Here is a 25806-nt window from a genome sequence, read left to right on the forward strand (position 1 = left end):
CCTCTTACACATTGTCTAATTACGTCTGGTTAGTACTCTCACCATGCAGTCTTAACAAAGCCTTTTGGTTCAGCTTTAGTGAGCTTATAAGGAACCTTTTTATTCTACTCGTTGTTCTTTTAGTTTGTGGCAGTAAAAGAAGGAAATAAATGGAACAGTGAAATACTCTCAGTCACCAAGAGTATTTGTGGTTAAAATAACTCATTCGCCTTATTTTATATGGTAATAATTCACAAAACACGAAATTACACTACTGGTCATTAAAATTGCTACACCAAGAAGAAATGCAGATGACAAATGGGTATTCATTGGACAAACATATTATACTAGAACTGGCATGTGATTACAGTTTCACGCAATTTTGGTGCATAGATCCTAAGAAATCAGTACCCAGAACAACGACCTCTGGCCGTAATAACGGCCTTGATACGCCTGGGCATTGAGTCAAACACAGCTTGGATGGCGTGTACAGGTACAGCTGCCATGCAGCTTCAACACGATACCACACTTCATCAAGAGTAGTGACTGGTGTATTGTGACGAGCCAGTTGCTCGGCCACTATTGACCAGACGTTTTCAATGAATGTGCTGGCCAGGGCAGCAGTGGAACATTTTCTGTATCCAGAAATGCCAGTACAGGACATGCAACATGTGGTCGCGCATTACACTGCTGAAATATAGGTTTTCGCAGGGATCGAAAGAAGGGTAAAGCCACGGGTCGTAACGCATCTGAAATGTAACGTCCACAGTTCGATGTGCCGTCAATGCGAACAACAGGTGACCGAGACGTGTAACCAGTGGCACCCCATACCATCACACTAGGTGATAATCCATTATGGTGATGACGAATACACGCTTCCAATGTGCGTTCACCGCGATATAGCCAAAACGGATGCGACCATCATGATGCTGTAAACAGAACCTGGATTCATCCGAAAAAATTACGTTTTGCCATTCGTGCATCCAGGTTCGTCGTTAAGTACATCATCGCAGGCGCTCCTGTCTGTGATGCAGCGTCAAGGGTAACCGCAGCCATGGTCTCCGAGCTGATAGTCCATGCTGCTGCAAACGTCGTCGAACTGTTCGTGCAGATGGTTGTTGTCTTGCAAACGTACCCATATGTTGATTCAGGGATCGAGACGTGGCTGCACGATCCGTTACAGTCATGCGGATAAGATGCCTCTCATCTCGACTGCCAGTGATACGAGGCCCTTGGGATCCAGCACGACGTCCCGTATTACCCTCCTGAACCCACCGATTCCATATTCTGCTAACAGTCATTGGATATCGACGAACGCGAGCAGCAATGTCGCGATACGATAAACCGCAATCGCGATAGGCTACAATCCGACCTTTATCAAAGTCGGAAACGTGATGGTACGCATTTCTCCTCCTTACACAAGGCATCACAACAGCGTTTCACCAGGCAACGCCGGTCAACTGCTGTTTGTGTATGAGAAATCGGTTGGAAATTTTCCTCATGTCAGCACGTTGTAGGTGCCGCCACCAGCGTCAGCATTGTGTGAATGCTCTGAAAAGCTAATCATTTGCATATCACAGCATCTTCTTCCTGTCGGTTAAATTTCACGTCTGTAGCACGTCATCGTAGTGGTGTAGCAATTTTAATGGCCAGTAGTGTATATATCCAAAAATTGCGAGATCGCTTTCCCTGAAACTATGACAAAACTTCAGGTCTTTAACAAGGGTGTAAGCACAACTTACATTAATCACTGCAAAGTCAGGTGCCAGCCACGCAGTGTCATGGAGTTGAAGCCACGCCCATCAAGAATAACATAAGCACTGCAATATCGTATGCATCCGCACTGAAATTCTCACTTGCGATCTACTGCACGCCGCCTAGTTGAGGCCGCTCCCGCCGATCTGCTTTGTCGCCTGACCACCTCCAGTTGCCGGCACCGCGTCTCTGCGTCGCCGGACTTAAAAGCGGCACAAGCTCTCCGTAGAGCTCAGCCGACTGCACTTGCAATTTGCATGTCTCATCAGGTTAATAATGTGGCAATAAACATCCATTCACAGTACCTATCACCTACGTTGTTCCACAACAATACTTCTAACTCATTATTTCAACGAATATTTACTACAGTCCCTTCATTTCATCGGAATGTTTCGTAACTAGCCATCCCTCCGCTTGCCAAAATTCTCTGTTGTTTAAAATGATTCCTTATAATCATGAAATCTGTTTCATAACCACAGTTCAAAAGTAGTTTTCTCTCCTAACGTTCATTGTTTATAACAAATAATATCACGCCTAATGAATAGTCATTCGGGAATCTAGACACTTACTGTTTTTAATATATCACAGTACGCATCACAATTCAGACTCATAGATCTCGCCAGATACGTATTGTTCAACATCCCTCCCACTTCAACTAATCGCTGTCTAATGGTTCAAATGGCTCTGAGCACTATGGGACAACATCTGAGGTCATCATTCCCCTACAACTTAGAACTACTTAAACCTAACTAACCTAAGGGCATCAGATACATCCATGCCCGAGGCAGGATTCGAAACTGCGACCGTAGCGGTCGCGTGGTTCCAGACTGAAGCGCCTAGAACCGCTCGGCCATTCCGGCCGGCTCACTGTCTAATAACCGACTTTCAAGTTACAGCCGTAATATCCACTACACAGTGTTAAGTGTCTCAAAATATTTCGTGTTACGTCGATTACGCACCGTTTACTGGCAGTTTCCCCAATACGTATGCCAAGCGTAATATACACTGCAGAGCCAAAGACTCTGATATACGTACCTAATATCGTGTAGGGGCCCCGCGAGCACGCAGAAGTGCCGCAGCATGACGTGGCATGGACTCGAATAATGCATGAAGAAGTGCTGGAGAGAATTGACATCATGAATTCTGCATGGGTGTTCATAAATCCGTAAGAGTACGAGGGGGTGGAGATCTCTTCTGGACAATACGTCGCAAGGCACCCCAGATATGCTCAATAACGTTCACGTGTGGTGGCCAGCGGGAGTGTTTAAACACAGAAGAGTGTTCCTGGAGCCACTCTGAAGCAATTCGTGACGTGTTGGGTGTCCGCATTGTCCTGCTGGAATTGCCCTAGTCCGTCGGAATTCACAACGGACATGAATGGATGCAGGTGATGCCCCGCACCATTAAAGAGCCGCCACCAGCTTGAACAGTCCCCTTCTCAGATGCAGGGTTCCATACTATTGTGTCCATACCCGTACACGTCTATCCGCTCGATACAATTTGAGCCGGCCAAAGTGACCGTGCGGTTAAAGGCGCTGCAGTCTGGAACCGCAAGACCGCTACGGTCGCAGGTTCGAATCCTGCCTCGGGCATGGATGTTTGTGATGTCCTTAGGTTAGTTAGGTTTAACTAGTTCTAAGTTCTAGGGGACTAATGACCTCAGCAGTTGAGTCCCATAGTGCTCAGAGCCATTTGAACCATTTTGATACAATTTGAAACGAGACTCGTCCGACCAGGCAACATGTGTCCAGTCATCAGAAGTCCAGTGTCGGTCCAGATGAGGCGTAAAGCTTTGTGCCGTGCAGTCATCAAGGATACACGAGTGGGCGTTCGGCTTTGAAAGCCCATATCGATGACGTTTCGTTGAATGGTTCGTACGCTGACACATGTTGATGGCCCACCACTGAAATCTGCAGCAATTTGCGGAAGGGTTGCATTTCTGTCACGTTGAACGAATCTCTTCAGTGGTCGTTGGCCGCGTTCTTGCAGAATCTTTTTCCGGCCGTAGCGATGTCGGAGATTTGATGTTCTACCGGATTCCTGATATTCACAGTACACTCGTGAAATGGTCGTACGGGAAAATCCCCTCTTCATCGCTACCTTGGAGATGCTGTGTCCCACCGCCCTTGCGCCGAATATAACACCACGTTCAAACTCACTTAAATATTGATATCCTGCCATTGTAGCAGCAGTAACCGATCGAACAACTGCGTCAGGCACTTGTTGTCTTACATAGCCATTGCCGACCGCAGCGCCGTGTTCTGCCTGTTAACATATCTCTGTATTTGAATACGCATGCCTATACCAGTTTCTTTGGCGCTTCAGTGTATTTATGAGTGTTGCGCTTGTTCGTGGGATGCCGAGTGTAAAGTTCAATGAGAGTATGCGAAGTGTGATGTGTATAGGATTCCTAAACATTGCAGATTGTAACCCTCCTAAGCCACACGCTTGGTTTCTCAATATAACACTTTCCATCAAAGTGATGTACCAGGTGCCACAAACGCTGTGCAATTTTGAATATAACTCCCGCCCCCATTTTTCCTAGCATGACTGGAGGTAATTGCCATACCTCTTGTCTTCTGAAGATTACTTGCAGTCGCCGTCCCAATTGGTTTATTCCTCACAGGCTGGCTCTGACGTGCATAACGAAGCGGCAAATGGAAAAAAATCTCAGTGCTTCTGAAAAATGAAATTTCGATATATTGGGATACCTTTTGATTTTTCTTTTATTCATAGAATCACAAATATAAAAAGAAAATAAAAACGGTTCCTAGAGACAGTCTACTATTAATACTCATGGTAAAGTTTCCGGATACTAATTATTTCCACAGCACCGTAAAAAGTCTCAATAACATTTTTCTCCTGATCTTAGAATTCAGACACATATTTGGTTTTCGAGACAAATTTTAACAATATGTTCTGTCTTTACACGAAATCGCACTTCACATACTAAATCACACCTTGGCCCTCCGGAAACCGTTCATAGACTGCTTACACTAGCATAAGATGGCAGGAGTACATCACCCGAGGAAGATTTTCAACAAATTTTTTCAGTCTTTACGTGAGATCACATGTTATACACAGATTCACGTATTACCTCCTCAAAAGCCGATCGTAGACTGGTAGGGAACTATCTGACAGTTTGGCGCCTGCCCGCTCACGCTACACTTGTGATTGGTTCAGCTTGTCCACCAATGATTATCAGTGGTAACTGATATTCTTAATTATTACCTGAATGAAAATCGAAAGTTACATAAATTATTGTTGACAAGTTCTCAGTCCAAGTAATGTTAGAACCACGGTTGGGGCTGTGTATTACCATTTCCACAGTGAATGTACGCTCTAATACAAAAAACAAACGACGCACCACGAAGGAATTATTCGAACAGGACGAAAATCCGTAGATGTGGTGTACAAGTGCAGACAAACAAATGATTGCACTTTCAAAAAAATTGGGTGAATTATTCAAGAGAAAGAGCTTCACAAAACGAGCAAGTCAACAACGCATTGGTCCACCACTGGCCTTTACGCAAGTAGTTATTCGGTTCGGCGTTATTTGATAGAGTTGTAGGATGTCGTCTTGAGGTATATTGCTCCAAATTCTGTACAATTGCCGCGTTAGATAGTCAAAATCCCGAGATATTTGGACTTGTACATAATGCTCTAAACGTTCTTAATTGGGGAAGATATTCGGCGAACTTGGTGGGCGAGGTAGGGTTTTTGAAGCACGAAGGCAAGCAGCAGAAACTTTCGACCTGTGCGAGCGTGTATTATCTTGCTGGAATGTAATAACAGGACGGCTTGGCTTGCCATGAAGGGCAACGGAAAGGAGTGTACGATATCGTCGACGTACCGCTGTGCCGTTAGGGTAGCGCGGATGACAACCAAACGTGTACTGCCTTAAAGTGGCACCCCAGACGATCACTCCTGGTTGTTGGGCTGTATGGTGAGCGACGGTCAAGTTGGTATCCCACCACTGTCCGGAGCATCCCCAGACACGTCTTCGCTAATCTTCAGGACTCAGTTCGAAGTAGGACTCATCACTGAAGACAAATCTACTGCAGTCAATGAGATCCCAGGCCAATGACGTCTCTGGAGACGCCCCAGATAGCGCTGGAATACCAAGATTAATGTCGCCCACGATACGGCCTAACTACCAGAAGTGGCGATCTGGGCTACCATTCCTTTTCATAGCAGGAGCCCTTCGGTTGTCATCAGCGGCTCCCTTACAGCACAGCGGTACGTCGACGATATTCTACGCCTCATATTGTAGCCCTTCATGGCAAACTATCCTGGGTTTACATTTCATCAAAGTAATGCCCGCCAACACACGGCGAGAGTTTCTACTGCTAGTCTTCGTGCTTGAAAACCCCTACCTTTACCAGAAAGGTCGCCAGATCTCTCCCCAAGTGAGATCATTTGGAGCATTATGTGAAGGTTCCTCCATCTACCTCGAGATTTTGAAGAACTAACCTGCTGGTTGGACAGAATTTGGCGCAGTATCCCTAAGCAGGAAATCCAAGAATTCTGTGTAACAATACCAAGCCGAATAACTGCTTGCGTAAGGACCAGAGGAGGTCCCACGCTTTATTGACTTGCTCAATTTGTGATGTTCTTTCTCTTGATATGCGATCTGAAGTTTTCCCGGCGTATTTCCAATTTGAACAGTTCTCGGGTATCCGACCGGGTAGCGACTTAGTTCTCCACAATATTTCGGCAGACGTACACGCTGCCATCTTCAGGTGGTTCCTGACGAATGCTGTGCTGTTCCTCTCGGCGCCCTATATATACTAGCCGTTACCCCCTTCCACCGTTCCTCTCCTGGTGTCTTCGGTGTGGCCGGCGCGGCGGCTACTGGAGGTGGTGGGGAAGCGGCGCCTGGGTCTGAACTGGGGTCTGCAGGCTCCCTGTGCCGCCGTCGGGGGCGGTCCTCGATCTCTGGGACCGCATCTTTCTCTCCAGGCTGAGTGTGGGGATCCACGCCTAACTAAGTTGAAGACAGCTGTCTTTATTAATTAGATCGTCCTGTAGTGGAATACATGTACACTTCTCCACAACTACATGGTATATCGTCAAATTATGCTTTTTACGTTGGTTCGCAAGCACACTTTGCTGACATTAGGTTTTCCTGTTTAAGTGGTTTTTAAGCTATGACGATATTCTGATTCAAGAAGCAAAGAATTCTCTGTAAATATGAGCTCTGAAACGCATATCTTAAGTGCTATGAGCACTTGTTCAGTATAAGAGATGCGTTTTACAGTAATGAAGTGCTCATAGCTCTTAAGGTATGCGTTTTAGAGCTCATGTTTACTGCATGTATTTTCTTCTTCTAGTATTGTGTTTTTTCAACTGTGTGCGTGTACGCCATTTATTATGGTACCCCCTATATACGTGGGCCATCGGACTTCCCGCAGTGATAACATCGGTTCCCGTTACATCACCGAAATAAAGTAATGTTGGCCTTGGCTAGCACTTGGATCGGCCACCGCCCGGGTCTGCGAAGCGCACTTGACAAGCGGGGTGCACTCCGTCCTTATGAGGACAATTGAGGAGCTACTTAATTGGGAAGTAGCGGCTCCAGCCAGGGAAACTAATAAAGGTCGGAAGAGCGGAGCACTGACCACATGCAATCACATATCGGCATCCAGTGACCCCTATCGGCAGAGTATGACACGGTGATCGGTCGGTACCACTGGGTTTTACGAGGCCTGTTTGGACGGAGTCTTTTAGTCTATATACGTGGCAGTCTTACAAGCCCTCTTTGTCTGTGCTGATAAATACCCATTTCTTAGCGACTCATTGGTCAGGGATTGCAATCTTGTGTCGAGCGTATCTGTCTCACAGCTGTTCTTCGCCGTGAATGATGATTAAAATTGTGGCGATTATAAGCGTGTATATGTGTTGTAATCAATTTGCTCTCTTAAGGATTCTTTTATCTTGTGTCAACTAAACCAAACTTGGCCTGATACGAAGACAAGCTAGTGACCCAAGTAACTCATTTATAAATTCTATCTCACTTTGACTTAAAGTAAGGAAGTTAAATGAGCAACACACACTTGTGTTAAGCCACACAGAAGGAAGTCTCAGGCATATCATTAGAAAATCGAAAGTAGTGAACATGAAATAGCAGTCACAAGATCGTAATAAAATTTAAAGTGTTGCAGGGAGCACAACCTATATTTAGTGACTATGCGCTGGGGATGTAGAACAGTCAAATATGTAACGGTGGATAACTACTAGCAATACGTGTTAATTGATTCTTTCATCGGTTCTTCGTAGAACAACATTATACGAAATGAAATGCTCTATACTGCTTATGTTCTACGAGACTAATTTATTGCGTTAACCGATTTTCGGTGTACAAAGCTATCATTAGACTGTAACTGACTATTGTCCTCAAAGAAGTTTACACGTTTGTAAACAAGATTGGAATAGATGTTGCTCATCTAAATGTAAAGGGAGCAATTGTAAGAGATGTTACTAATCTAAATACAAAGGGAACAAACAAGGAAAACAAACACTAAACTAAAAAACTGTGCGCTTCAGTCTGGAACCGCGTGGCCGCTACGGTCGCAGGTTCGAATCCTGCCTCGGGCATGGATGTGTGTGATGTCCTTAGGTTAGTTAGGTTTAATTAGTTCTAAGTTCTAGGCGACTGATGACTTCAGAAGTTAAGTCGCATAGTGCTCAGAGCCATTTGAACCATTTTTTTAAAAAAAAACTGTGCCTCCATAACAGTTCATTCAATGACTTTCTCTGAGTTGTGTGTATCTGAGGTCATGTCATATTTGTATATTCGACATGTAGTTTTACGTGACTTTGTCATACCAAGGGGTAATGTGTGGCCATTGTCATACGATTCTTAACCAATTATACATACCTCCAGTCGCATAACTGAGACGATATTGCGTAAGCACACAATTTCACTACAAGCCGCTTGTGTGATACAGTGTGAAAAGCCTTCCGGAAATCCAGAAATATGGAATCCATTTGAAATTCCTTGCCAACATCATTCAACACTTCGTTCGAGTGAAGAACTAGGTGTGTTTCACAAGAATGATGTTTTCTAAGTCCACGATGACTATGTGTCAATAGACACGTTACACGTGGTCGGCCCCGCCCGGTTCTTCGGGTACTCTGTAAACTGTTGCCACATCCGACAAAGAACAGAACGATTCATATTATGCCATCGGTCCACATCAGTTTGGCACAGTTCTGCTTCCGTTCTTCCCAGTGTCCTCTACCGCAGAGAGCCTGGTAGAAGTTTCTCTGTGCCATACTGCACCGTCTGTGACTGTGTATATAGCGATTGTGGATGTGGGACTATCCGACCAACACTATACCGTTTGATAGGTGCCCTGACGTCATCGTTGGCGTCGTTGTCCGTTGACCAGAATGTCATCTTCCGTGCAGGACACGATCGTACGAACATCAGTTCACAGTTTGTATGATTATATCGTGAATTAGACACAAGAGGGGAAGTAGTGGTTTGTTGTTTCAGTTTTAGACACGAGTGTAAAAGCATCTGACAGGACTCAGACACTTCGCCAAGGGATGACAAATAAGAAATTTGACGAAAGTTCCTTATTACTCAGTTTATTTCCCTATAATATTTGATTTCGTCAGTGCAGTCCAACAACAAAGCCTACATTCGCATAAGACAATCTTGGTATTTCCAGTCCTTTGTAAAAAAAGTAAGTGGAGCGAGGAGCAAAAAACTTTGGCTACTAATTGAGGAAACCATATTGTGTGGTCCGCAAAAGTAAATTTTTACACTATTCACTACTGTGTGGAGTATCTGACTGCGGAGTACACCAAGGAAGTGTATTGCAAAAAAATGGTTCAAATGGCTCTGAGCACTATGGGACTCAACTGCTGTGGTCATAAGTCCCCTAGAACTTAGAACTACTTAAACCTAACTAACCTAAGGACATCACAAACATCCATGCCCGAGGCAGGATTCGAACCTGCGACCGTAGCGGTCTTGCGGTTCCAGACTGCAGCGCCTTTAACCGCACGGCCACTTCGGCCGGCAGTCCCCTAGAACTTAGAACTACTTAAACCTAACTAACCAAAGGACAGCACGAAACACCCAGCCATCACGAGGCAGAGAAAATCCCTGACCCCGCCGGGAATCGAACCCGGGAACCCGGGCGCGGGAAGCGAGAACGCTACCGCACGACCACGAGATGCGGGCGAAGTGTATTGCCTGACAGACGCTCTGTAATGATTTTACGCTGTCGTATGGCATCTTTCAGCGGGTTCTGTGGTCACATTCAGCATTGTATATGAAACCCAAAGGCTCAGGCATTTTTGGCAGCATATTATATTTTCTTGGGTAATAATGTTATTTCTAATATTACCGGAAAAGGCAATATTGGATTGATGAGGCTGTGCAGTAGACGGCTTTGAAAATTTTTGAGGCGGTATGGTATGTACAAGGGAAACAATTAATGGCCCATTAACTTCCTACAGCATGTTTTATGAGAATCTTAATGTTTTACGAAATGCAGAGCCAAATTCACTTTATCATCATTCGCAATTTAAATGTTTTATTCCACAGGAGAATTGTAGTTGTTTTGGAGCTTAATGCCATTTCAGGAGTGTTTTCGTATGAATATGTCAAATCCGTATAAATATATAAGCTCCTTGCTATGGGTATTTTTAATCAATCAGACATGAATCGTCAACATAAGGGTGAACATATTAAAGCCTGCAACCCTGGTAAATGGACATCTCTAAAAACGGAATAAGGAAGGAAGGTCCCAAGGAATACTGTAGGGGTAAACACGGTGTAAGATGGAAACATAATATTAGTATTAGTAGTTTCAAAACAATAATGCTGTCAATGGCAAGGAAAGCGTTTCTGAAGAAGAGAAATTTGTTAACATCGAGTATAGATTTGTCAGCAAGTCGTTTCTCTCCGCTCAGGGACTGGGTGTTGTGTTGTCCTATTCATCATCATTTCATCCCCATCGACACGCAGGTCGCCGAAGTGGCGTCAAATCGAAAGACCTGCACCAGGCGAACGGTCTACCCGACGCGAGGCCCTAGCCACACGACATTTCCATTTCTGAAAGTATTCGTATGGAGTGTAGCCATGTATGGAAGTGGAACGTGGACGATAAATAGTTTAGACAAGAAGAGAATAGAAGCTTTTGAAATGTGGTGCTACAGAAGAATGCCGAAGGTTAGATGGGTAGATCACATAACTAATGAGGAGGTATTAAACAGAATTGGAGAGAAGAGAAATTTGTGGCACAACTTGACTAGGAGAAGGGATCGGTTGGTGGGGCATATTCTGAGGCAGCAATGGATCACCAATTTAGTATTGGAGGGCAGCGTGGAGGGTAAAAATCGTAGAGGGAGACCAAGAGATGAATACACTAAACAGATTCAGAAGGATGTCGGTTGCAGTAGGTACTGGGAGATGAAGAAGCTTGACAGGATAGAGTAGCATGGAGAGCTGCACCAAACCTGTCTCAGGACTGAAGACCACAACAACAACAACAATGCTACAATGGCTTAAATCAAACAAGGCCCAATAGCTGGCCATCTGGACTTGGTCCTCGTTTGAGACTGGCATCGTACGCTCGATGATACAGCATGCGGCTGCCCACAGAATTACGTGTTTAGCAGTCTCCTCACAGATGGCGTTTCTTCAACTGTACCATCTCTTGTTGCTGCTTGATTTAGTATTTCCGGCGATTCGTACAGTAACACGAATATACACACATCAAAAAACGTTTTGCATCACCTCGGTTCCGCGAGTTCCGAAACCTGTACAGACAATTGGAATAGAGATTAACATAAACATCATTTCCGCCCTTTTTATTGCTCAGGAAACCACACATTTCATGTTGTACCACCATACAGGGAGACCTTCAGAGGTGGTGGTCCAGACTGCTGTACACACTGGTACCTCTAATACCCAGTAGCACGTCCTCTTGCATTGATGCATGCCTGTATTCGTCGTGGCATACTATCCACAAGTTCATCAAGCACTGTTGGTCCAGATAGTCCCACTCCTCAACGGTGATTCGGCGTAGATCGCTCAGAGTGGTTGGTGGGTCACATCGTCCATAAACAGCCCTTTTCAAAGTGTCCCAGGCATGTTCGATAGGATTCATGTCTGGAGAACATGCTTGCCACTCTAGTCGAGTGATGTCGTTATCCTGAAAGAAGTCATTCACAAGATGTGCACGATCGGGGCGAGAATTGTCGTCCATGAAGATGAATGCTTCGCCAGTATGCTGCAAATATGGTTGCACTATGAGTCGGAGGATGGTAGTCACGTATTGTACAGCCGTTACGGCGTACGTCGGCACAACATAACGCCACCCCAAAACAGCAGGGAAACTCCACCATGCTGCACTCGCTGGTCAATGTATCTAAGGCGTTCAGCCTGACCGGGTTGCCTCCAAACACGTCTCCGACGCCGGCCGGAGTGACCGAGCGGTTCTAGGCGCTTCTGTCTGGAACCGAGCGAGCGCTACGGTCGCAGGTTCGAATCCTGCCTCGGGCATGGATGTGTGTGATGTCCTTAGGTTAGTTAGGTTTAAGTAGTTCTAAGTTCTAGGGGACTGATGACCTCAGCTGTTAGGTCACATAGTGCTCAGAGCCATTTGATCCATTTGAACGTCTCCGACGATTGTCTGGTTGAAGGCATATGCGACACTCATCGGTGAAGATAACGTGACGCGAATTCTGAACGGTCCATTCGGCATGTTGTTGGACCCGTCTGTACTTCGCTGCATGGTGTCGAACACGTCGGGAGTGAAGTTGCTCATCATGTTGCCTATTGTGAGCAGTTTGAGTCGCAACATGACGTCCTGTGGCTGCGCGAAATGCATTATTCAACACGGTGGCGTTGCTGTCATGGTTCCTCCGAGCCATAATCCGTAGGTAGCGGTCATCACTGCAGTAGTAGCCCTTGGGCGGCCTGAGCGAGGCATGTCATCGACAGTTCCTGTCTCTCTTTATTCCCTCCATGTCCGAAATACTTCACTCCGAGACGCCTGGACTTTTTTTTAGAGCCCTTCCTGGCATAAAGTAAAAATGAGGACGCGATGGAACCGCGGTATTGACCGTCTAGGCATGGTTGATCTACAAAAAATGGTTCAAATGGCTCTGAGCACTATGGGACTCAACTGCTGTGGTCATCAGGCCCCTAGAACTCAGAACTACTTAAACCTAACTAACCTAAGGACATCACACACATCCATGCCCGAGGCAGGATTCGAACCTGCGACCGTAGCAGTCGCACGGTTCCGGACTGCGCGCCTAGAACCGCGAGACCACCGCGGCCGGCGTTGATCTACAGACAAGACGAGCTGTGTACCTCCTTCCTCATGAAATGACCAGAACTGATCGGCTGTCGGACTCCCACCGTCTAATAGGCGTTGCTCGTGCGTGGTTGTTTACATCTTTGGGCGGAATTAATGACATCTCTGAACAGTCAAAGTGAACCCGGGTAATGCAAAACTTTTTTTGATGTATGTAATATAGTGAGCCAAGTAACACAACGTAAAATTGAATTCCCATAAACGACATCTCGCATTCTATGGGCCTACCAGCGTTTTCTACTTTCACCTCATCGCGTATTGTGAACGCACGACTGTAAGGAGTGTGTCAGAAATCTCCATTGCATAAAACAATATACCCAGCTTAACGTTATTCTTTGTATTGTGTAAGCACTCAGATATCGATATTAACAATCTGAGGGCGAAACATAGGAGCGCGATTCTAAGCATTGTTGTGATACAAGGTGTGTCTGCGAGAGTGAAAGTATTAATGTCGGTCGAGACACAGAAGACGTGTCACGCTGCTCTCACGTTAGTGATGAAAGATCTTACCACACGCAAGGCCCGATATCATTTATATAACCAGGAGAAGTTTAGATGGCCTAACAAAGCTGGTAGATGGAATTCAAGGTAAAATTCCCAAGCATAGCGCGTAAGCAATTGCAAGGTTAGGCTCGTGATTTTTATTCCGAGTTTGCAATAATCCCATGTTTTGCTTGTCAGTGAAAGAAGCCTCCTTATCCTCCAAAAAATAATAATCTAATGACAACCCAAGATGTCATTAGATCGCCGGGAAAGCCTGAAGAGTTACATCAAAAGTCTCTACGGGGAGGAGATGTATCAGAATATCAAGAAGCTGGACAAGCTTCGGCAGAAGAAAGGGAACAGTCTCAGGTCGCACCTGATGAAGGTTACGAGCTACGTGACCGAAATATCGTGCAAGTACGACGCTGATATCCGGCAGAACACCCGACAGCCCAAGATGTCATTAGATCGCCGGGAAAGCCTGAAGAGTTACATAATTATTATTATTATTATTCTCCACATCTAAATAATATGCTGTGGTTACTAAATGTTAATGCAATTTTGAAACTGAAATAATTTGTTAATCTGGCACTCAGCTATTATTGACACATATGTCATTTGTCATTGTCATTATTAATACTTGTTCATGATGATTCTGAAGTTTTAAATAGACTTAATTAATAAAATCCCTTCTCAAAAGTTATTTAGTAGTTAACATGACCCAGGCAAACTCCTTTTTATTAAATTCATTCTTAGTAACAATAAGCTGCAACCGCTGCTGCTGCATGCTGCTGCAAATTGCTGTATACCACATGGAAAAAGGCAGTCATCTAAAGAGGTGAGTGCAAAACTTATTGCCAAAACAGAGACACTGATACATCACATTATATCATGTACTCTATTGCAGTAAATTCCGTTGCACAAGTCAGATTCTGTATCATTCGTAAAATTCTTCTTCAAATACGCAGTCAGATACCTTATCCAAATGTTAGTTTTAAGTTTTCATGTAACGATCGGTTGAGGGCTTAAAAGAAATTGAAACTGACACTCATACAACACACACATAGTGTTGTGCAGGTTAAATTAGCCGCTGTTGCTGCGGAATTGGTTGCATATACGCTTCACGACATCTAGAGTTAACGTCAAATAACTTGCCTTCGCATTCGATAACAACTGAACAAGAAATACCTGTTTATTAACCAGGTAGGAAAACTCTGGTATCGGTACAAAATCTAGTAAGATGTGTATCTATTCAGTCAAATTAATTCTGTTCCTTCAGTTACTGCATACTTCATGTAGAAGGCTTTCACACCTGCTCTCATCTTCCTAAGATATGACGTCAGCTACGTACATCCGACATCATAATCAACAATTTTGGAACTCACGTTATTTTTAAACTACCTAATTATTTACACTAATCCATGTTCTTATTTCAATGATATTTCGTCCCTTACCGCTCCTTAATCATAAACCTGTCGTGTCAAATTATTGCAACATCAGATATTGTTTGAAATCTTGCATTTATGTGGTTTGTTAACTATGATATAATGGATGCTTGTATTTTGTACTTGTTGCCTGCTGAATGATTAATTCTTGCATTAGATATCGTCCACAATTTTCACCTAGAAAACAATGCTCGTTCTGGCGAAGTAGCAACATACAGGCTGAAGAAAAACTCGCTCATTCGAATTTCGCAGCGCGATTCCTCACATACTAGCAATATAAAAGTGTACCTCACAAAATTTCGTCCTGCGCATATTTCTGGCAGTAAATAGACATTAAAAAAATGGTTCAAATGGCTCTGAGCACTATGGGACTCAACATCTTAGGTCATAAGTCCCCTAGAACTTAGAACTACTTAAACCTAACTAACCTAAGGACATCACACACACCCATGCACGAGGCAGGATTCGAACCTGCGACCGTAGCAGTCCCGCGAGTCCGGACTGCAGCGAAATAGACATTAAAGGTTGGCAACCTGGCAACACTGTAATAACGTGTACGGTATTTACCTTTGACAGCAGATAGAGCAGTGATGTGCAGTTGGTGCTGTGGCTAGCGTTTCAGGTTAGCATGTAGGATGTAGAGGGTTCTGTTCTGGACCGTTGCTTACTTGTTTTTATTTGCTTAAAGTAGTCTGCGTGGTACAGCATCTGGCGTCTTAATCGTCATAAAGCGATTGTTCTGGGTCTTCTACAAAACATTTGCAGTTGCATATCACGAACTCAGAAATGGAAATACAATTGTTTTCATCGGCCACGTTTTAAAGAATCGTGGTCGTGAATTGTCCAGCACCACTGCATCTACTAGATTCCCAACTTGTTTTGCGTGTACCCTCCCCCAGTGGTCCCGTCGATTAATACCAACTATTATTCTTCTCACGTTCAGGTTCATTACTTTCCTTTAGGGCGTTACATCACCAGTAGGGCCAGCAACGTACTTTGCAAATAATTTCGATGAGACCATTGGGGGACGGTACGCAGAAAACAGGTTTTGAGTATAGTAGATGCAGTGGCGTGAAGCAACTCGCGTCCACTGCGTGCAAAAGCTTCCTTCAAAAGCTGACCAGTGAAAACGATTGTAGTTCCATTTCTGTGTTCTAGTACGTAAATGCAAATGTTTTGTAGAAGGCACGCTGTAATCGCTGTGTGACAAATAAGACGCCAGATACTGTGCCACGCAGGCTACTTTTAGGGGAAAAAAAATGCTCGACCCAAAATCGAACCCTCGATCTCGTGCATGCTAACCAAAAACACTATGCACTGCACCAACTATAAAGCTCTGCTCTTGAGGTAGTTACCGTACACTTGATTACAGTTTTGCCAGATTGCCAATCCTTAACGTCCATTTACTGCCAGAAATATGCAAAGGACGAAATTCTGTGACAGACATTGTTGCATCTACATCTACATCTACATTTATAATCCGCAAGCCACCCAACGGTGTGTGGCGGAGGGCGCTTATGTGCCACTGTCATTACCTCCCTTTCCTGCTCCAGTCGCGTATGGTTCGCGGGATGAACCACTGCCGAACAGCTTCCGTGCGCGGTCGAAGCTCTCTAATTTTACATTCGTGATCTCCTCTGGAGGTATAAGTAGGTGAAAGCAATATATTCGATACCTCATACAGAAACGCACCCTCTCGAAACCTGGGCAGCAAGCTACACCGCGATGCAGAGCGCCTCTCTTGCAGAGTCTGCCACTTGAGTTTGCTAAACATCCCCGTAACGTTATCATGCTTACCAAATAACCCTGTGACGAAATGCGCCGCTCTTCTTTGGATCTTCTCTATCTCCTCTGTCAATCCGACCTGGTACGGATCCCACACTGATGAGCAATACTCAAGTACAGGTCGAACGAGTGTTTTGTAAGCTACCTCCTTTGTTGATGGACTACATTTTCTAAGGACTCTCTCAATGAATCTCAACCTGGCACCCGCCTTACCAACAATTAATTTTATATGATCATTTCACTTCAAATCCGTACGCATACTCCCAGATATTTTACAGAAGTAACTGCTACCAGTGTTTGTTCTGCTAGCATATAATAATACAATAAAGGATCTTTCTTTCTATGTATTCGCAATACTGAACTGGCAGTATATGAGGAATCGCGCTGCGAAGCCATAGAGAGCGAATTTTTCTTAACCCTGTGTACGGATGAATAGAAAATCCTAGTTAAACACAACTTAGCACTGCAAAAGTGTGGAGTAGAAAAGTTTGCTGTTCGATTACAGTTTTCCAGGTTATTCCTTCAAAGTAACTTAAACTAATGTGTAACAGAGACATGACGTGCCATCAGTCGTGCATACAGTGAAGTAAACCATTTTTAAGTCTGTTTAAACTATTAACGTTTGACAGATATTGTTGCGACATCACTTTAATGACGGAAAAATTTTCATCGTTTTTTTTTTTTACTGTTCCGTAGCTAAGTCGGTGGGAAGAGAACCATTGCAGGATTTCTTTGTTGTCCGTCTGTCTGTCTGACTGTACATCGGAGTGTTAAGGGCCCTTTTCCTCGGGAACTAGTAGATTTCAACATACGTCAAATACTAAGGTCTGCGGTCTGTTGCCAACGGACTTGCCGCAGTGGTAACACCGGTTCCCATCAGATAACCGAAGTTAAGCGCTGTCGGGCTGTGCTATCACTTGGAGGGGCGACCATCCGGTCTGCCGAGCGCTGTTGGTAGGCGGGGTGCACTCAGTTCTTGTGAGGCAAACTGAGGAGCTACTTGATTGAGAAGTAGCGGCTCAGGTCTCGTAGATTGACATACAGCCGGGAGAGCGGTGTGTTGACCACACGCCCCTCCGAATGCGCATCCAGTGACGCCTGTAGACTGAGGATGAGACGGCGGCCGGTCACTCCCTTGGGCCTTGGCCTGTTCGGACGGAGTTACTGTCAGTTTGCGCCCGTAAATAATTTAAGCTTCAAAGCCAATGGAGTCGAAAGATACGGCCATATGTGGCACATATTACGATACTCGCAAACTTACTCATGAAAACCTATAGATAAACTATGTACGTACCTGCGTCCTCGGAGTCTTTCGCGGCGGCGTGATTAGATACAATCTTCTCGGTTTTCAAGCCATGCGGCCCGCGCGGCTTCCCCCGTCGGAGGTTCGAGTCCTCCCTCGGGCATGGGTGTGTGAGACGTCCTTAGCGTACGTTAGTTCCAGTTAGATTAAGTAGTGTGTAAGCTTAGAAACCGATGACCTTAGCAGTTTGGTCCCATAAGACCTTACCACAAATTTCAAAATTTCAAGCCGCGTCAATTCCAATAAAATTCTCGAGCTTTCGATGGCTGGCTCCGACATCGTCGTCATTAGTTTTACTCCTAACGACAATGGCGGAGCCAGCCATCGAAAGCTCGAGAATTTCATTGGAACTGACGCGGCTTGAAAACCGAGAAGATTTTACCATATGTACGTACCTGTCGGGAATTGTGGTGTAGCGGTAAACCACATGTCTGGGAACAGAGACCACGCCGTATCGAATCTCAATTGGATCGTGGAGTTTTCAGTCTTCGTTTTAACCTAGCCTTCAGGTCTCAACGATGTGGGAAGGCGTCAGAAACAACACTTCGGATTCCACATTAAAGGATAGGTACCTTTCCCTGTTTGAATAATTGGGGTTTGTTAGGGGGACTCAAGTCGCCGAAGTGGCGTCCGAAAAAATTGCAGAAGGTCAATGAGCCACACTAAATTATTATTATTACCATCATCATCATCATCATCATCATCATCCACGTACACAATAATTTTGTACATACCCTCAGAGTGCGACTTCTACTCGCACTTGCCCGTTCTTTTAGGGATAATTTCAATGTGTATATTACTTCCTGCATTGTTCTGTTCAGGTTTGAGTTCCATTGTTGTGCCCTAGCTGTAGGTGATTTTGATCATTCCTGAATATTTACCAGATTACCTAAACTTTGGTAATGCAGGCCCCAATAGCACAAGCTATGAACAGTTAAAACAGGATAGCAGCTTCAACATATACACAGGTAGCAATTATCTGGGATTCCAGCGACAGAGGAAAGTATTCCTTATGCTGGAAATCGAAGCAGTAATCTGCATACAGGAATTAAATGAAGGCAGGGATAGATTTTAATCTTTATGTACCAGAAAATGAAACAAGTCACGTGAACTCCTGGTTGGGGATCTGTGCGAGTCACTTGAGGGCATTTAGGGGTAGAGCATTCAAACAATACTTTCGTTCTAGTTTGAGAACCACTGTCGTTTGGCCTTCAGACACTTTGATATATCAAAACTACAGCTACACTAGTTAATCTACAGACTCGTTATTAAACGTGCGTATTAATCCCCGGAGTCTGGTCGGGGATAAAATAGTATTCAAAATGGTTTTACTGAAGTGTGTGATTCTTACTTATATATTTCTTGTCTTTGCCCCTGATATACTCATTTTTTATGATACAAGGAGTAGATTGCATCTTCTACTAAATGGCACTGAATTGATCTTCGTTTCTTCTTCCATTTCTTTTTCATGCAAAGGGCATTTTGCCGTACCTCACGTGGAAAATTCCGCTACATATTCCCGATTTCCTCTTTATTATCCACAATCATGGGCTGTTAGATGTGTATGCTATTACTTTCAGACAGGTTTTATCGTCTGTGTGTTTGAAAACTATCTTCGCATGAGTCACGTGAGTTAGTTCCAGGTTTTATGGTTGACGTATTGCACTTCTGGAAGGCACCGTGAACAAGAGGAGAATGCTCATGAAGGAGTGCGGAAAAGCAACGTAACACAATATATTGTTAAAAAGTCTGAAAATATGGGGTAATTCCATTCCGATTAACGGAATCAGTGTTGGATAAGATCTCTTGAATCTGTTCAGACATTTCATTTTATTTGTCTTCAAGTGAGAAGTTCATAGCAGTACTGATGGGACAGTCTCATGAATGATGTTGGCGCTCTACCAAGAAATTCAGAAGCAATACCAACATTCTCGACCATATTGAGAGCTAAAAATAAAATTAATCTTGGCATAAAAAAATCACCCCAGCTTAGCTCCTTTGTGCTACCTGTGCCACAACACGAGCAGCTGGTTCAAGGGGGAGTAGAAATACGCACTGCCAGAAATGGAAGTTGTTAAACCATGAAGCAACAATTCGGTATTTATCAGATTTTGTGGATATGTTAATTACATACCGTGTATTAAATTATTAAACTTCCATTCCATTCAGGACTAACGTTCATCATTAGGATCAGCATGAGGTGCGATCTCTATAGGGACGAATACACTCTGGTATTCGTTGTAGCATGGAAACGAAGCTTCAGAAGTCACGTTCAAGTATCTCTTTGGCATGCCTGAAACACATGCAGAGGCATTCCATGAAGAGTACAGGCTGCAGGTTACAATAAAAGTATACTACTCCTGTCGTATCCAGACAAACCTGGAGACAGGGCAGGTAAATCAACGATCCGCACATTCCTCAAGGCTTTTGTCAAGTGAACTGTAGTCTGATATCTTGTACCGTCCTGCTGGAATATTCAACTTGGTACGCTTGTCATGAAAGGTATGACGACAATATCGACAATTCTTGAAACATACCGGCAGGCATTCGATATTTATTCATCGACAACCACACCTGTCCTATTTTCATGTCCAGATACAGAAGCAAGACTCATCCCTAAACACCACAGAATGCACTCAATGTCCCGGTTGACTCCAACTCCACGTAACGAAAGCATCTATTGCCAGTGGTGTGCTGTCAGAGTCGAACGATGTAAGTCAGCTCGACATCTCATCCCAGCTTCCATTAGCCTGTTCCTGACGTTTCGCTGCGACACTCTTCCTGCATTCAGCTGCTGTCATCCGTCTATTCATCAGAGCCAGAAGAACAATCTTACGAGCCGCGTGGTCTGGGACGCCTTGTCACGGTTCGTGCGGCTCCCCCTGTCGGAGGTTCGAGTCCTCCCCCGGGCATCGGTGTGTTTGTGTGTGTGTGTGTGTGTGTGTGTGTGTGTGTGTGTGTGTGTGTGTTGTCCTTAGCTCAAGGGGCTCCGGAAAGGCTCAAAATCATGAAAAGTTCAATTTTTACTTTTTTGCGTTTTCTGAATCTGCAGACTATTACCTTTTAATAGATATATAATTTATTCAATTACGAAGACTACAACTATTTTTAAATTTTTTTTGAAATGTGTTCTACATGGGCGTGACACAATGTGGCGCTGTTAAACTGCTGTCAAATGGTGTTATTATTAACGTCCGTGTTCATCAGGTACATTTTAGTGATGTGAGGTAAAGTATGTGTTGTGGCTAACCTGTGATGGTTCAATATATATCGCTGGTGTGATTGTCGATTGTTTCATGTTTATTTACTCTGTCGTTATCTCGAAAATATTCGTAATTAATTCTGTTTCTTGAGTATCTGTTTTGTTGAAGTATAGTAATGAGTAAAAGGAAAGTTATTAGAAATCCTCTGAAGGCTTTTAAGAAAAGGAGAAATGTTGGAAAGCCAAAGGTATTTAGAAATATGGGAATGAAGATAGGTTCTAACATGGTACGAGCGATGCTTGGTTTAGACAAGGAACGCCTTCGGGCTGCAGACAGGGCTGTAAAGAGTCTAGATATACAAGCAAGAGTAAACAGGAGGAGGAACAAGAGGAAGCTGGAGGAGGAGTTTGCAGAGGATGAAGATAATCGATCCTATGGACCTGGAATGCACTAAAATGTTAATCCAATCTTTGTCGCTCGATTCCCAAAACTTTTATTTTCTCATACTAATTACATGTTTTCTAAGGATCTTCCAAACATATTTGTTTCAAACTTTCAGTAAATGTTACACAGTACCTTCTGCATAATTTAACACAGCCTTTTTCCAAAAAACTGTATTTTTGAATATATAAATAAAAAATTGCAAAAAATGTTGTGAATTTTCATTGCAGTTGAAAAAAAATCATCTTTAATAACTGAACTAAAATTTTGTAAAATCCCTGTGTTAAATTGTAGCCCATATTCCAATAAATAATCTGTAAAAAGTTCAACTTCCTACCTCAAATACTTTGTGAGGAAAGATGTAATTTATAAGCGTTATTTTAACATTGCAAGTATAGGGCGTTCCGGAGCCCCTTAAGTTAGTTTAAGGTAGATTAAGTAGTGCGTAAGCCTAGGGACCGACGACCTCAGCAGTTTGGTCCCATAGGAACTTACCACAAATTTCCAATTACAATCCTACGATATTCTAATTGAAGGTTGCGAGCCTCCTCATCTTGCCACACTGTTGTCTTTGTCCATTTAGTCACCACTCGTTCCGATGCCATAGAGCTACAAGCCACTGTCTGTGCCATCTGTTGGTGTGATGGTCCGTGATGCGACTTTTCCCAAATCCCGAAATACGGCGATACGCTGCAATTGCACATCCTCTGGGCATGCCGTTTTGAGATCTCGATCTGAAATCTTCTCATGTCAATCACACTAAACAGTGACCAGGTACTGACACCATTCATCATTGTAGGAATGGCTTTCTTTATACTGAAAAGAAACTCACATAAGGATGAAGTTTTAAATAAAGCATTTCACAGCCATGGAAATGCTGGAGTGTAGCATGTACATTGAATCATCTGAAATATTTTCATGAGAAACCTGACAGGTACTCCGTAAGAAGTACATTTTCCCTACAGTGCTGCTATTTTCAGTGAAAGACACTCACAAATGTTACTCGGGAAAAAAGCCGAAGGATTTATTATGTAACAAACCACATCAGAGCTAGTAGGGTTTCTTACCAGTAAGTAAACCCGATCATCTTCAGAAAGTTTATAGTAGAATCCGGAATCGCGGAATCCCCCTCGTGAAGTACCTGTTGGTTTGCCCGAAACGTTGGATGTTTTACACCACGATGCAGTCACACACCCAGAATTAGTTTATCAAACCGATTTCGCTGTCGGAAACCTACGCAAGTAAGTGGATACTAGGCGTTTCTACGCATAGTAACAGCAGTGGTCAAGTCGTCCTGGTAATGTTCATACCTTCCATGTAAATGAAGTATTATTATTCTGTGTGACTGTACTGGCTGAAAGACAATGAGAAGTTCTCTGTTCGGGCATTGTATTCGCTACAGCTGGAGTTTAGGGGCTCGTTGCCGGATGGATTTCCGATGAAAGGACACTGTCCGCGGTTTCGCGGATATTTGCCTGGAGCCTCCGCTCATCCTCCATTCAGCTCTTACAGTGGAAGTAACGATTTCCAATCTCTACACAACATACCTCATGGTGTTTCACATTAACAACTACACAACAGTAATTTCAGTGCGGACATACCTGTGTTAAATGTTCTTACGTTACCTAAACAAATATATGTATCTACACTACAAGTAGGACAGTAAAAATTCCCTGTTATTTCCAGATGAAGCGTAAATTCTGAAATCTCTGGAGATAAAACGCCGTGGAAATGGTATTAAGCAGATTTTATACTGGTCGATCTTCCAGGTGGCAGGTCAAGCTCACTCGTCTTTTAGAATTCATTGTTATCTTCTTCAAACCATTTAATGACATTGGGCCGCTCCTTTAACCTTTCAGTCGGTGACACTCTCTCAATGCAGCACTGGTATTGCTGTTTCACTGACAGCGTACGATTCTCTTCTCAATAGTAGTCCTGTTCACTCACGTTATGGTTCAAATGGCTCCGAGCACTATGGGATTTAACAGCTAAGGCCATCAGTCCCCTAGAACTTAGAACTACTTAAACCTAACTAACCTAAGGACATGACACACCTCCATGCCCGAGGCAGGATTCGAACCTGCGGCCGTAGCGGGAGCGTGGTTCCAAACTGAAGCACCTAGAACCGCTCAGCCACAACGGCCGGCACTATAATTACAGCCCACACTGGACGTCCGTGAGTAGTTGCACTTTAATTATAACCACACGGTACTAGCCCGTGACAATTCAGACTTCTAGTAAACAATACATGAAATATATTCGCAGTAGCGAATATGGACAACCACAAGATGAGTAATGGAAGGACGACAGTGAAAATTTGTGCCGGACTGTGACTTGAACTCTGGTTTCGCGCTTATCGTGATTGGTCGCCTTACCATGATGCTATCCGAGCACGCCTCATGACCAGACCTCAAGTTCGAAATGTCGTCAGCCATGTGCTAACAACCTGTACTTGTACATCTATTATGTGTACTTCCATACAGGTGAGACATTTTAATTGAAAGTAGCATTCCCATTGTCAGAGAGGGAAAATCGATTGATAATGCCATCAACAAAGCGTTACCGTTTGCTAACAACACCAGGCCTAATATGCAATAGAAATTATGATCGACATTGCGGATGCCTTTTACAATCTCTGGTGGCCCGCAGTGTTCAAGAGGCTCAGACAACTGGAGATATCCGAAACACTATGCAACAATCTGTTAGACTACTGTAAGAACAAAGTGGTCGAATGGCAGATGGACGGCCGAAAAGTAATCAAACGAGTTACAAAAGGCTGTCCCCAAGGGGCCTTCTGGGGCCCCATCTTCTCGGACATCACTATTGAACCCCTCCTGCAACTAGTGGAGGGAACAATAACGACAGATGGAGTTGTCGCATACGCAGACGACCATTTGGTCGTTGTGTCTGCTAACAATAGGTCCCAGCTAGCAGAAAGAGCAACTGGAACACTCAAAACAATTACACGATGGTGTCACAACAACAAACTCAAGGTAGCCGATAGCAAAACAACACACACTTTACTGAAAGGGTCTCTCCAGAGAATCCCTAGTGTAAAAATAGGGAACACAAACATTAAACGCTATCTTGGGGTACACATAGACGAAAAGCAAAATTTCGATGGACACATGCCCATTGCCATGAACAAAGCAGAAAAAATACTACACAAACTGGCAAGACTAAATTCAGAACAATTTAAACTCCCCTTGTCAGTTACACGGACATACCATTTTTCTTTCTTCGAGTCGGTACTTAGCTTCGCCGCCAGCACATGGGCTCACAGGTTGAGCAAATCAAAAACCAGACCCTCGTCAGACGAGGACAAAGGAGCGGCTTACTTAGACTATAGGGAGCTTCCTGCACCACCTCAATGGAATCACTCTGTGTGGTGCTCGGAATCTACCCTATAGACATTTCGATAAGATATAGAGCTGCTATGTGGGAAGGCACGACCAGGTTCGAAAAATCACTGGAGCACCAATTAACACGAAACGCCAGCTAAAAATTGGAGAATGGATACCTGGCAAGGTGAGTGGGACACAAGTGACAAGGGTCGCAGGCTACTGCAGTTCCTTGCCGATGTAATCGAGAGACTAAAACTCAAACATGTAGATCCCAACCGCGGTATTGTTCACTTAACAGGACACGGCCCTTATCCCACGCACTTAAACCGCGTGAATCTGAGGCAGACATCAACATGCACATTCGGGGAAGAAGACTCTCCAGAACACATCGTCTTTTTCTGCGGACGATATACCAACATCAGACACACAATACACTGAAACCTCAATAATATTCAAGACACCATAAACGCAAAACTCAGAGGCGAAGACCAATGGACGATATAAGCACACTCACTGACGATATTTCCATAGCGACCTATAGAAAGTATGTCCGAGCCAGACAACGAACCTATGTGCAAAGACAGGAAGGAATCCACAGGTTGGAAAGCAGCACTGTTTCCGACATGCAATCAGGTGATGACACTGATCCCGACATGACCGTAAATTAAAATGAAGAAATACCCTAAATAAGCAACACAAAAGCCTAAAAATTTGAGGTTAAAG

This window comes from Schistocerca nitens, chromosome 3, assembly GCF_023898315.1.
Source record: "Schistocerca nitens isolate TAMUIC-IGC-003100 chromosome 3, iqSchNite1.1, whole genome shotgun sequence".
Taxonomy (NCBI): domain Eukaryota; kingdom Metazoa; phylum Arthropoda; class Insecta; order Orthoptera; family Acrididae; genus Schistocerca; species Schistocerca nitens.